At 40.2% G+C, this 14,977-nt stretch overlaps 1 long non-coding RNA gene and 1 pseudogene across 2 annotated transcripts; one reads left to right on the top strand and one right to left on the bottom strand.

Moving 5' to 3' along the window:
- Nucleotides 1-284: 284 nt before the first annotated feature.
- LOC148155342 (uncharacterized) lies at nt 285-2,088 on the top strand. The gene is made up of 2 exons (XR_015765413.1): nt 285-500; nt 753-2,088. It is a non-coding gene; the product is annotated as an uncharacterized LOC148155342 (long non-coding RNA).
- Nucleotides 2,089-2,147: 59 nt separating this feature from the next.
- LOC106933022 (uncharacterized) lies at nt 2,148-14,136 on the bottom strand (annotated as a pseudogene). The gene is made up of 7 exons (XR_015765524.1): nt 14,003-14,136; nt 13,024-13,113; nt 9,424-11,031; nt 3,367-3,621; nt 3,120-3,283; nt 2,917-3,029; nt 2,148-2,851 (listed from the first exon to the last, which is right to left on the bottom strand). The product of XR_015765524.1 is annotated as an uncharacterized LOC106933022 (transcript).
- Between the last annotated feature and the right edge of the window lie 841 nt (nt 14,137-14,977).

Below are 14,977 nucleotides of genomic sequence, written 5' to 3'. Positions count from 1 at the left end.
AGAATGGAGCATAAAAAAGTTAGAATGGAGCATAAAAAAGTTAGAATGGAGCACAAAGATCTGAACTGCAGCTGGAGACCAAACCTGAGACCATTTCACAACAAAAGGAGATGAAAAAAGAGTAAATTTCTGCCAAAAAAATTAGAAAAAAACAGGAACACTTCTGAGTTTGACAAGTTAAAAATTTGCTAAGAAACAAAAATACATTTTTATATTAATCCATGTTTGAAACTTTAATGTTTCTTTCTAGAAAAAACGTTTTTGAGTGAAATTAGCTTCTTTTCCTCTTCACCTTTAGTCTGCATGTATCTGGACGGTGGGCGGAAGCCGGAGTATCCAGGGAGAACCAGGACACGAACAGGGAGAACATGCAAACATCATGCAGAAAGACTCATTACCCAGGCTAACGTCTGGCTGTTAGCTAGCTGTTAGCTAGCTGTGCTAACGGCTCCATGCAGTCAGGAAGGCCAATCAGAGCAGCTCTGCTGAAAACACACAAGGTAACTTTCTGCTTTGGTTCCTGCAATATTTACTCAGGGTAGCACCAGGTTTCTTTATTTAAACCTGAAGTGATGCAAATTCTTTAAAAAGCCAAAGCATTCTGATGTTTGTTAGCTGAAGTTTAGCGGGTGGAAATGTCCAGCGAGTCCGATAAAGTTTTTCTCCTCAGAAAACATCAAATCTGCCGCAGAATGACTCCCTGCCAACCTGTGAACTTCCGTGTTTGGCTAGCTCTCTGCTCTTTGTTTCAGGGATTTGCTGCTGAATTATCAAACGCAATCACAACAGTTTGATAAACCGGGCTGTTCAAACAGAACCGGGTCGCGGTCTGGGTCCAGGGGAACAACAGCGGCTCCAAAATAAGGCGGAACACTGATGGAGTTAAACGGCCTGCGCTGCCGGCTAAGCTCCGGCTTTGGGAAAGAAAAACACCAACAAATTAGGCGGAAACGCTGCGGCTGAACTTGTTGTCATTCCGGAGCCAGTCATGGCCGCCGCCGCTCGGCCGCTGTGACACCTATCGCGACCTCGAACAAACATGGCGAGGTCGTGACCCTGCTGTGTTTGGATTCACAGGTCCAGACTGCAGAACCGGGTCAAAGCTCCGAACAAGAATGCAGCCGTGACCCTTTGACTAGGACATGGACCTCAACATGAACCTTCAGCCAAACACAACTGACTCCAGCTCCACTCACAGAAGGAAGGTCAGCAGCTTTTCTCTGGAAGTCTCAAATTTAAGAGCAACTTTCTCCACTGTGGGAAGGTTTTACAACATAAAACTGACTTTTAGGAATAGATCTAAATTGATGGAGGATTTTCTGTGATTCACAAACTCATACGTGCAGACACGAGAAAACTGGACTTATCAGCTTCAGTGAGGCCGAAGGATTGTGTGATGATAGAAACGTCGTCCACCAGCAGACAGAAATGATGTTGAAAGAGTTGAACTTCCTCTCTGTCTGCTGAGTGGTTTTATTCATGGTCTTCTGCTTTTTGTGCTACAACTTTTCTCTGGACCTTCTGCTTCTGTGACATTGCTTGTCCGTCATCTACTCCTTCACATGAAAACATGTCTCTTTTTAACTTTGGTCAAACTGTTGCACTGAGCCTGCAGTGCTTAAACTCCAGAGCCTCAGGATCCAGATCATAGAAATAATGAGCAACAGTTAGCTGCTGTTTTTCTGCCATATAAGGCAAGTGAAAATGGAGTCAAGCGCAGATCTGAAGATAAAACAATGAAAATATGATTTAAAAAAATAAATGCCCATTCCTTCCCATTATGACGAACTTAAAATTATTTATTTTTTGACTGTGTAACTTTTCAAATGGCTGAGTATTTAAATACATGATGGTATGTTTATGTTTTGTATATTAGCATCTGCTCGCTAATTCTTCAGTCACAGTAAAAATGCTAATAGCAAAATAAAGACTTGATTACTATGGAAACCACTGGCTTGTGCTAACAGGAGCTCACATTATGTGGCTTCATTTTAAGCATGCTAGCTGTTTGCTACTGTGTTTTCGTTTATATGTTGAGTTTAAAAAATGCATTCAAAAATAAAATGATTTTTGGTTCTTACATCAAAATATTACTGAATGAATTTAGTTATGATCAGCACAAAATACACACACTTTTATTTCCACAATAATTTCCAAATTCATATTTTATTAATTTACAGAAATATTTCAGAGCTGTAAAAGCAAAAGGCTCTGTTAGATGAATAAACGCATCCATCTAACTTCCAGCAGTTAGCCACTGCTGCTCTGCCCAGTGTAGCCATTACACAAAGGCTTTAATAGCTTAAAGAAAGCGTTAAAGTTGTTCAGGGAAATGAAAAGGCTTCCACACATATGGCACTAAAACAGATCAGCAACGACATCATGACCACCTACCAATCAGAACTGGCCCCTAAAGCAACGTTGACTATCTCCCATTAGCTGACAGTGAATGTTGTATGGTGTATGAAGACAAAGCCACAGTTGGTCAAATGTTATGGGTGACCTCCAGTCCTACCTGAACAGGTAAAGGACATTTCCAGTGTTTCCACCTTAATTGGCTTGGTAGCGAAGAAGAAGAACTGCTTAGATATGCTAGCAAACAGCGCTGGGGTAAATAAATGGAAGAAAACAGACCATCATAACTAGTTAAGACTCTTTGTTTCAAAATCTCAGCATTGTAAACATTCTGTTCCTTTCAGACAGCAGAAGGTTTTTACAAATTCATGCAGGCTGAGCCTTTTGTTGACAAATCCAACTATTCTTGTCATCACAGCTCACAGATTTCCATCCACTGGCCTCCTTAACAGACGTTGCACAGCTAAGCCCCTCAGCAGGTGGCTGCAGCCAGTAGCTGAAAGAAGATCAGGTCTCTTAGATTATGGATGGATTCCATTTTTATGACATTCGGGTTCTTACCCGTTTGTTAGCTCATTCCCATTGAGCCACTTCCAGCCACCACCTTCTGCCCTGAGGCCAATCCAGTAGCAGCTGGCTCCTGCAGCAGCTAGACTGATTTTATAGATGAAGTCCTGATGAAAACAGACAATCATAGGTAAATAGTGGATAGTGTGGTAGCTGAGGATGGCTGAGTAAAGTGTTGACCATGTTTCCAGCCCAACCTGCTCCTCAGGAGTTCCAACAACAACCAAATCTGCGTCTCTTAATCTGCAGTCATCTCTAGCTTCATCCCAGGTTTTCTGATCCAAATCGTTCTGGCTGCTGATCTTATAGCAGCTGAACTGGAAGTGGAGCCAACCTCGCTGGCAAGGTTTAGTTTGTCTTTCTGATTGTAAAAACAACAATTTCATTAGGAAAATATTTTAGTTTAAAAACAAGGTTCTTAAATGTATAATATTTTTACTGTACTTTTTCTGACGTAGTAAGGATGTGGCATGGTGCGGTAGAAATATCCCTAATGGTCAGGTTGGGGTGTGGTGTGGTAATGTTTTGCTTTGGGCATTGCTGTTGTAGTCCACTCAAAACTGAGTTTTCTCCAGTCTTTTGTAGAAGTTTCTTGTTTTTGCAGTCGCCATAAATCTGCTTGCAGTTCTTGGACATTTTCTCTAAGGCGCCGATTAACGTCCTGGAAGTCCTTTAACTTAGCAGAAACGACAACTGTATCTAAAATGTCACAAAAAATATTTGGTAAATTTAGGTTACACTTGACGTAAAATACATTTCAATATTGATTCTGTTTCAGATGAGTGTAGAAGTGAGTGTCCTTACGTAATGACAAACTAAACAACATAACTTAAGTACTAATTTGCAGGATCCATGGTAGCAACAGCAAGAGGGGAAACAGAGACCAGGCCAGCTTTTGCATCAGGACCCAACTATTAGTATTTAGTTGTGTGGCTAACAGATAAACAGCCACACAGACAATATTAAGTTCCCACTCTCATTGCCACACACCCAACACAAAGACTTGGTTGCCATACATACACTTGCGCTCCCCACACACATGCTAGCTACACTTCCAGATCCAGGTAACAATATCCCAGAGAGGCAAACAACCCCTTGACTCAGGAGATGATCCAATTCATTCTGGGGTGGAGACAAGCAGATTGCCCAAGCCCCTTGCAGCAGGAGAACAGCCCAGGAATAGGCACCCCCCAACACTGGTCTGGGCACCACCCACCACACAATGTGCCATGATGGCTGATAAATAATTGATGGGGATATTGATACTTTTGACCATTTATTTACTGATATACCTGCTGTTTTTATACTTCTGGAAGATGTGATTTCCTGTTAAGAAGACGCTTTTGCAGCTGTCTACAAAAATAAGTAACATCCTGTGTAAACGCAGCTGTTTTAAAGAGTCACCATATACGATATGCATTTTCCTGTACTTGCCTGTGCTGTTGAATTATCACTATGATGACACGCCTATGCTTAGAAGTGAATAAATATTGAAGGGCTGCAACCCTGATAGGTTGGACCCCACTACCCCCTCACAAACATATAAACATCAACATCACTGCAACAGGAGAACCACCACCCAGCCCAGCTCCACCCTCACCCCAACCAACCCAAACACTTGGAAATCCACATCTGGAAAGAGACGCACCTGACTGACAATAAATAACTAGTGGTTATGTATGAATAGCTTTATTGTTATAAATCTACCTTCTGGATCTGTGACTGATACTCAGCATTTTTCAGTCTTTAAATGTGTACTCCTCTTGTCTATAGTTTTTTGTTTTTTTAACAGAAACACATTAGACAGCTCAGATGATTTAAGATCATCTTCAGTGTTTTTCATGCAGTTTCCATGTGATAAACCTTAGTGTATCCATAGTTGTGCATGTGTTGCTCATATTGGTTAGTGCATTCCACAACAGAAACAGACCATAGTAAGGTCATAGCTCAGTGACGGAGACGGTGCAGTTCGGTTCAGCAGCAGGTCAGCCGTTATCAGATCCACAGGTGTAACAGGCGTCAGGATGTCACACCTGCTAAAGATGATTGACAACTAGTTTGATCAATTGTATCGATCCATGCTCCTTCCAGAGCCAGTCATATCCACCACATGTTGCATCAAGTGATGCATGTCCCACTTCCACGTATTTGTACAGGTTCAGGTCTGCTCGGTCAGCTTTGGCAGTCATTCTGTTATTGCCAAAGCTGATGAATAAAATTCCTCTCATCTCATGTAAGAATGTTGTGATGAACCTGAAACAGCTACTGAAAACACAAGGATAGACGGTGACTGTCTATGTGACTGACCACATTTAATCTAATCTAACCTGACGGCTGTGGTTAGGGGCTCTGTGTCACCATGTTACACTTCCAGCAGGACTAGTGGTCTCAAATGATCCCAAGTAAATTTCATTTTGAAAACTAAATCTTTCACAATGTTTAAGATTATTTATACTCACAATGGATGCGCAGACCAGTGATTATTACCAGTATCACCCAACAGATCGCTACTGTTGACAGAGAGCGTTTGATGGAAGGATTCCAGTCAACTAAGAGGAAAATAATGTCAGAAACATAAGAATTAAATATTTACTGGACTTTCTGAGACTTTCTGCTTATCTACTTATTTTCTGTCGTCTGGTTGGAGTTGAGCGCTGGTTGAGCTCAGAGTCAACAGCTGCATTCACATAATCCTCCTCCTGAAGATCACCTGAAACAAACATCAATCTACTTTTAATATGGATTTTAAGAAAATCCTGTTAAATACAAAAGGATATATTTTACATTAAGGATGTGTAAAAGTTTTGGCTCTTAAAAAAAAGGAAAAACGTTAACAAAAAATTAAAATCTATCAAATAAAGATGAAAAACACATTTGTTGCTGTACTACAGCAGCTACGACGGCTTTTACTTTGGATCCATCCAAAGTAAAAGGAATTTGCTTCACTATTCAAGGTCATAGGAGTAAAACCATTCATAAAATAATACATAAAATAACATTTTACCTGTAGACACGTAAACATTGGGGTTACGAGTCCCAGTCAGCTCCATGGATTCTGCCTTCATGTTGAACAAAGATCAGTGGGTTTGCAGACGGACGATGAAACTACAGAGAGAAGTTCTTCACATCGGTCTTTCAAACCTTCCTGTTTTAAGAGGCCGTCGTCGAGTTTTTAACCACAGCCTGCTGGTCTTTCTGCTGCTCATAATTTGCCCTTTTTAGGTCAAAACTCAGCAACCTGCCCCAGAACAAAGGAATAAAAACCACCACTTTGAAATTATGGTTGAATACATTTGGGATTAATTTCCATTTCCTCCATTTCACAGTTTTGATGTCTCACAAGCTTCATTCATAAAATATGATTAAAATCAACCAAGTTCGTCACATGACACATTAATTATCCACAATAAAATAAGATAAGTATAAGCAGCTGATAATAAGAGCTCTCTCTCTTTGAGCTTTTGGTCAAGTAAAGACATTTTGTGTTGACCAGGACTGGAACAAAGATGTGCTGCAGCTCTACGGCCCAACAGGAGGTTCTGGGTGCAGCAGATGGTCCAACTTCAGTCAGAACCACCAACACAGAACATAGAGAAACATGAACTATTTAATCTCCCTTTGGGATCAAAAAACTATTTTTGAATTTGAATTCAAGAATCCAGCAGATGAAAAACAGTTCAACATGCAGATGGTTCCTTATTTTCACTGAATGTATTTTCAAACACAAAGATAACATGGAATAAACAACTTCTCTCCAGTATATATGTTTATTAACAAAATGATTAAACCTTTCAGTTAAGTACTTTAATCAACAAATTCACAGTGCTAATAATACTCACCAGTGCTACTAGGTAAAAGATAAAAACTTAAATTACTACCGGTTAAAATATACAAGTCAAATTTTCAAAATATGAATAGAACCAATAAAATGATGCAATACTTTGGGATACCATGATGCAAATTTGGAGATTGTTGCTTGTCTCAAAATGGCCTCTTAAATGGAAGCTAGTGTTTAGCGGTTTTAAACAATCTCTTAATCTGACATACTTCAAAAAGCCATAAATAATATTAGTTATGAGCACCACTTGTTAGGTTTACTCTTCAAATAAACTGAAAGAATCACAAGGACACAAGCTTGTCTTTTGCAAAAGTGGAGAAGCGTTTCAGACTCAGGTGTGTCAGACCAGCTAACTCCAACAGGCTAACTCCAACGGGGGCTTGCAGCCCTTCAGTATTTATTCACTTCTAAGCATAGGCGTGTCGTCATAGTGATAATTCAACAGCACAGGCAAGTACAGGAAAATGCATATCGTATATGGTGACTCTTTAAAACAGCTGCGTTTACACAGGATGTTACTTATTTTTGTAGACAGCTGCAAAAGCGTCTGGACACTTCTTATCAGGAAATCACATCTTCCAGAAGTATAAAAACAGCAGGTATATCAGTAAATAAATGGTAAAAAGTATCATTTCCCTCAATTCCCTATCACCACTGGTTTAAAGCTGACTATGGAACCAACAGATAAAACTATGTTTTTACTGCTGGTCCTCAGGGCTTCCTTTAGCATCAATAGCATTCAGCTTTTATCTTTACCCTAGCATTTTGCTAAGGTGATAGACAATATACCAGGACTGAGATGTTTATATATATATATATATATAAATATATATATATATATATATATGTGTTGATAAAAAGAGAGGAAAGGAAAGCTACAGTAAAACATGGTAAGCTCATGTTGTACATTTGACTCTTAATGATTATCAGTCCTTATAAAACAGTTTATACCACAGGCCAAATAACCTGTTTGTACTCAAATAGTTTGAAGGATTAAATCCCGCAAAATACAATGAAATAGAAGAAATGTAAAGCTTGAAAAGTGTCTAAGTGTGCTTGGAACCTGTTTTCTAATCCTGAAAAGTTTTTTTTTTATTTTACCATTTATGAAAAAGGCAGATCAAGTCAGCTACAGATCTTCTGATGTACCAATAGGAAAGAGACAAGAGATTTCTACAGCACAACTGAGACCTGAATGAGACTTCTGCACAAACTGGAGGCTGGCATGCAATTTTAGGTCTTATTAGCTGAGTGCATCAATCTGTCAAGTGTTAAAACTTCTCTTTTGTGAGATGTAAAATTATTTTTAGCTTGAAAACCTCATCAAAACATTTGAGAATACATTGGGCTCTTTTTGTTTTACATTAGTGAAAAAAAACAGCCCAAGCATATGGACTATGAGGTTTTATCAGACAGAAAGAGTTTCAGACATTTAATTTAATGTTTCAAATGTGTCCATGTGCTTTGGTAGATACACTTTCCCTCCTCTCTCAAAGATTTTGAGGATGAGTGAACCAACAATTTTGCATTTCCATTCTTGTGAGTGGACCAAGCGACGACCTCCTCAACATGTGTAAACTTGTTAGCATGTTTAATGGTAAGTTCCACCACAAACTGCCACCACCACAGCAGTTCACTGAGAGTTCAGTCACTGCAGCTCTGCTAGTGGCTTTGAGACAAGTTTAACCTGCTGGGCGAACCAGCTGCTCCTTCCCTGAGAGAAAAGTTATGGAGTATTTAAATACATGATGGTGGGTTTGTTGTATTCATCGGTATCTGTTTGCTAATTATGTTATCACAGTAAAAATGCTAATAGCTGAAGAAGAACTTGATAGTGGACTATGGACACCACTGTTTTATGCTAACAGGTGCTAACTATTTGTGGCTAGAATTTTGTTATTGTTAATATCTGAATGCATCTTTATACAGTTCACCAAACACAAGTAATTTACATTTGTTGGCTCTCACTTCAAAGTATGACTGAAGGGAACAGAACAAAATACATCCACTTTAAAATCAGTATTTAAAAAATCTAATTTTATTCATTTACAGTAATATTTCAGAGCTGTAAAAGCAAAGTCCACCATGGACTGTAGATGGATGTAAACAGAAACATCCATCTAAATTCCAGTTAAGACAAATCAAACCATTTAGTCAGATGGGTAGAAGTAGAAAGTCATTGAAATTAATGAAAACATAGAATAATGTTATAGGAAGCCTCTAACATCAAATATAAAAAAATCTTTAATGCGATAAGGAATTTGTTTGTTCTGAATTTTTAAACGAAAGAGCTTATTAGACATAAACAGTTGCTGCTTATAAAAGAGATTAATAATATTTACCCTGTTTGTCTTTATGTTTTTGTTTTGTGAAACTGGAACAAAGCAGAAGGTTGGTTATAAAATGAAAAAGCATCTGGAATGATTTGAATTGTGTTTGAAGGAAGTCAGAACTAAAGCGATGGGTCTGTTGATGACCCAACGCTTTAACAGATGGAATATCAGATCCAACAACAACATTTTATTGGTCTAAATGTTATGGGTGACCATTGTACAGTTCTACCTTAAGACATTTCCAAACCACAGTGTTTCCTCCTTATTTGGTTTGGTGACCCAGAAAGAGTAAAACAGGGAGTTAAAGGGAAAGAAATAAAAGAACCGCTTAGATTTGCTGCAATGTGGTGTTATAGGAATGTGATGTGGCGTCATTAGTGGTGTTGTAGTATGGAAGTGTAGCATAGAAGGGACGTGGTGTGGCGTAGTAGGGACGTCTGCCATAATAGGGAGTCGGTGTGGCGTAGTAGGGACGTCTGCCATAATAGGGAGTCGGTGTGGCGTAGTAGTAGGGACGTCTGCCATAGTAGGGAGTCGGTGTGGCGTAGTAGTAGGGACGTCTGCCATAATAGGGAGTCGGTGTGGCGTAGTAGTAGGGACGTCTGCCATAGTAGGGAGTCGGTGTGGCGTAGTAGTAGGGACGTCTGCCATAATAGGGAGTCGGTGTGGCGTAGTAGTAGGGACGTCTGCCATAGTAGGGAGTCGGTGTGGCGTAGTAGTAGGGACGTCTGCCATAATAGGGAGTCGGTGTGGCGTAGTAGTAGGGACGTCTGCCATAGTAGGGAGTCGGTGTGGCGTAGTAGTATGGACGTCTGCCATAATAGGGAGTCGGTGTGGCGTAGTAGTATGGACGTCTGCCATAATAGGGAGTCGGTGTGGCGTAGCAGTAGGGACGTCTGCCATAGTAGGGAGTCGGTGTGGCGTAGTAGTAGGGACGTCTGCCATAGTATGGACGTCTACCATAGTAGGGAGTCTGTGTAGCATAGTAGTATGGACGTCTGCCATAGTAGGGAGTCTGTGTAGCATAGTAGTAGGAACGTCTGCCATAGTATGGAGTTGGTGTAGCATAGTAGTATGGACGTCTGCCATAGTATGGACGTCTACCATAGTAGGGAGTCTGTGTAGCATAGTTGTATGGACGTCTGCCATAGTAGGGAGTCTGTGTAGCATAGTTGTATGGACGTCTGCCATAGTATGGAGTTGGTGTGGCGTAGTAGTAGGGACGTCTGCCATAGTATGGAGTCGGTGTGGCGTAGTAGTAGGGACGTCTGCCATAGTAGGGAGTTGGTGTAGCATAGTAGTAGGGACGTCTGCCATAGTATGGAGTTGGTGTAGCGTAGTAGTATGGACGTCTGCCATAGTATGGAGTCGGTGTGGCGTAGTAGTAGGGACGTCTGCCATAGTAGGGAGTTGGTGTAGCATAGTAGTAGGGACGTCTGCCATAGTAAGGAGTTGGTGTAGCATAGTAGTAGGGACGTCTGCCATAGTAGGGAGTTGGTGTAGCATAGTAGTAGGGACGTCTGCCATAGTAGGGAGTTGGTGTAGCATAGTAGTAGGGACGTCTGCCATAGTATGGAGTCGGTGTGGCGTAGTAGTATGGACGTCTGCCATAGTATGGACGTCTGCCATAGTAGGGAGATGGTGTACCATAGTAGTAGGGACGTCTGCCATAGTATGGACGTCTGCCATAGTATGGAGTCGGTGTGGCGTAGTAGTAGGGACGTGGTCTCCTATAGTAAGGATGTGGTGTGGTGTAGTAAGGATGTGCTTCAGGCATTGTTGTTTCGGTCCACTCAAAGCGGGGATCTCTCCAGTCCTTTGTAGCAGTTTCTTGCTTTTGCAGTCGCCATAAATCTGATTGCAGCATCTGGGCTTTTTCACTAAGATGCTGATTTACATTCTCGGCGTCCTTCAACTTAGCAGAAAAAAGAAAAGTATCTGAAATGTTAAAAAATAATTTTGATTAATTTTGGTTACCTTTGACAGACGTAAAATACATTCCAGTGTTATTTCTTTCACATGAGGGTAGATCTGAATATCCTTGTGTAAAAATAAACTTATAACTATGATGTCAGGTCTTAATAGAAGGTGTCTTTGTTGGCAACAGCAATGATCTCTGGAGCTAGTTGCCATCTCTCCTGCAACTCTACACTGACAAGGATGGATCTATCAATCATCCAGTTTAACAGATCCACTCTCCTGTCAGTGCTGCACTTAACCTTTTGGTTACTCTACTGCCTTGTTTTTAATCAATGCAGAACGATCAGCATCTGTAGCACCAAATGTGAACGTGAGACTAGAATCGCTTAGTGAATTAAAAGGACAATATTGATATTTTGAAGAGAGGTTTTGTTAAGTATCACTAATAGCTATGGTACATTGTTCATGGCCTTCAACAGTTGACAGACAGGAAAGTGGGCTATGAGAGAGGCATGCTACAAAGGCCAACAGGCCAGGACTCAAACCTGTGACGGCCGTGCTGAGAACAAGACTGGCTCCGGTCTTGGTTCATGGTTTGTACGCTGCACCCTTGTGCCACTGTTGCTTCCGAGGGACATTTGTTTTACACAGTAATAGAAACCCAAGTCAAAAATCCATTATTCAATCATAGACGGTTAATTTCTATTATGTTGTAGCCTATATCAATAAACATAATCTCTTTCAATAGATTTAATGTAATAAACTCAGCTATTTGCGCTCTTCCCAGACATCTGGTGAAGTCTACCAATGGCACAACCCTGATCTCTGTGCTCTCCATCTCTGCTGTGCATCATGGCTGCAATCAGCTGGTCTTCACCCAAACTCCAGGAAGGCCAAAGAGGTTCTGGTGACATTCTCCAGCAGGCACCATGGTTGGCAGAAGCTGCCACCTTCCAAGGGAAACTTGTGATGATTGTAGGGGGAATAGAGGTACTTGGGTGCTGGTTCCCTTCTAATGCAGAGGAGATTCTCCAGAAATGCAGCCAGAGGGGATATATTTTTAAACCTGGGGTATGTAACTTGTGTATTTGTTAAATCTGTCACTGTGTTGTAACAATATGACAGATAATCTGTGAAAAAAACCAAGGTCCTCTGCCTACTCCTCATACTAAGTACAGAAATACATGGCTCAGACAGAAACGACCAATCAGAGCCAGGAGGCCACCAATGACAGGGAATAAACGGTTTTCTCTGCCATTAGCACATTGAGCAGCGCATACACAAGGGTGGCTGACGCCACCAAGACCATCCTCTTGCCTCTGATTGGTTGATTTTGACTGGGAATGGTGCACTTCTTCAGATGGCAACAGGAGCACTGGGAGGAAGTGAAGGAGCTTGATCTTTTCACAAATGATCTGTCTCATGCTATTCTGTCAGGACAGGAAATGGTGACAGTTTTATCAAATGTATATAAAAATAATTTTCATAAAAGTTACACACCCCAGTTTTAATTAAACTGAGATTCTTTGGAGCCAATAAATCCATTACGATCAACTCAGTCAATCGTAGTTTCCATTAACAAAAATACTTAACACCATTGGACCAAATGGCATCAGCTTCTCTTCTGATTGAGAAGAAGAGAAGCTGATTCCAATCCATTATCAATCCATCATTTCTCCTGATCCAATCATATCCATACATCGTATCATGCAGTTCTACTCATTCATTAGATCTGACAATGATTTCAACACTTCAGCCAATGAAGTTCATAGCAATATACCGTACATTGAGCTGAACTTGAAAAGGCTTCAGAAAACATAAGAAGAACTTCATCTAATTTAATCTAATCTAAGAGCTGGACTGGCTGTTCGAGGGGAAGGTCTTGGTTTTGTCTCCATGTTGGACCAATGGTTTCAGATGATCCCAGGAAAACACATTCTCATCGTTCAATGTTATTTTGAAACTTGAATCTTTATTGATGTGTATTAGGACGGCATAATTTATACTCACAATAGATGCGCAGACCAGTGATTATTACCAGTATCACCCAGCAGATCGCTACCGTGGACAGACACCGTTTGCTGAATGGAGTCCTGCCATCTAAGTGGAAAAATAATGCCAAATACTGAATAATGATTACAAAACTATTTCCTTGTGTAGTTTTTATTTTATGCTACAGTCTTTTTACAGGTTGAAATACATTAATCATGTCTTTCCTCAAAATTCTACACACAAATACCTCATGCTGGTCTGACCAATGATGGAGGCCGCTGAGCTCACTGGACCTCAGAGCAGCAGAAATGTTTCTGGATCCTTCCCCAGATTTGTTCCTCAAGACTATCCTGCCTGAGGTCTACAGGCAGTTCCTTCAAATTCATGCTTGATGTTTGACCTCTGACCTGTGAGATCTTATATAGACAGTGTGCCTTTCTAAATAAAGTCCAGTCAGCTGAATTTACCACATCTAGACTCCACCATGACTGTAGAAACTCGACAATCAGTGGAAAAAGCTCAACTGTGAGTTTCATCAACAAAGTATTAAGCAAAGGCAGTGAATACTTATGTAAAACCTTCTTCATTTTTACTTTTAATACATTTACAGTTCAATCTAAACCTTTATTCAACAATAACTTCATGGGGTATTTGTGTGCAGAATATTCAAGAAAGAAATTTATTCATTACAATTTGTAATATGTCTATAGTGATATAAAATCTGAAAAAAGTAAGTACTGTGACATGACAATTTTACTGTATATTTTGTTAAAGTCCTGTTAACAACAATAGTGTGTATATATATATATATATATATATATATATATATATATATATATATATATATGTAACAGGTCGTTATGTGAAACAGTCTGTTAACTAAAGCTGCAAAACACTTTTATTACTGTGCTACAGCAGCTAAAACAACCTTTACTTTGGACCATCTGTTAATGTCATAAAAGTAAAACCCTTCATAGAATTATACATAAAATCTTACCTGTGGACAGGTAAACCTTGGGTTTATGAGTCCCAGTCAGCTCCATGGATTCTGCCTTCATGTTGAACAAAGATCTGTGTCTTTGCAGACAGAGAGACGTTCTTCATGAGAACAATCTGCTCTGTGGTCTTTCAAGCCTTCCTGTTCTGGTTTAAGAGGCCGGCGCTGAGTTTTTAACCACAGCCTGTCGGTTAAAATCCTGCTGCTGTGATAGTTTGTCCTTTGTTAGGTTGAAACTCAGCAACCTGCTGCAACAAACAAAACCCCTGATATGAAATAGTTATGGATGAATAAGTCTGGAAATAAGTTCATTTTCATTTCCCATTTCACATGTTTGATCCAGTATGAGTCTCATTTATGAAACATGTTTAAAACCAACCAAAATATCACATTATTAAACATCCCAGTACACAGCTCTCTCTCTTTTTGGGTTATTAGTTAAGATGAAGACATTTGGTGTTGACCAGGACTGGAACAAAGATGTGCTGCAGCTCTACGGCCCAACAGGAGGTTCTGGGTGCAGCAGATGGTCCAACTTCAGTCAGAACCACCAACACAGAACATAGAGAAACATGAACTATTTAATTTCCCTTTGGGATCAATAAAGTGTTATTTTTATGAATCCAGGAGATGGAAAACATTCTCCTCCTGCAGGAGCGTCAACGTTTAGATGGCTCTGCTGGTGTAATTTAATACTTCATTTCACAAAACCTGCAGGTTACATTTTAGAATATTTTCACACATTCAGGTATTTTTCTTCTAATAATTCCTTTATTGCTCCACACAGAGGAATAGGCAGGAAATTAAGTAGCACATAGACAGAATAAATAACAGAATAATAAAATACTACAGTCAACATAAAGATGGTGCAGTTATTAAAATGGTGTACTCCAGGGCCGTACAGAGACCACTAAAGGGGCAGGTGCTCAAGCACCCCCAGCCCCCCTTTGCACGTGCCTGGTGTACTCTGGTCCA

The sequence above is a fragment of the Poecilia mexicana genome, unplaced genomic scaffold (assembly GCF_051168715.1).
Source record: "Poecilia mexicana isolate PSO_F unplaced genomic scaffold, ASM5116871v1 scaffold_15, whole genome shotgun sequence".
In the NCBI taxonomy this organism is placed as follows: domain Eukaryota; kingdom Metazoa; phylum Chordata; class Actinopteri; order Cyprinodontiformes; family Poeciliidae; genus Poecilia; species Poecilia mexicana.
Note: the sequence above shows the minus strand (reverse complement) of the source record. Positions and strands in the feature narration are given on the sequence as shown.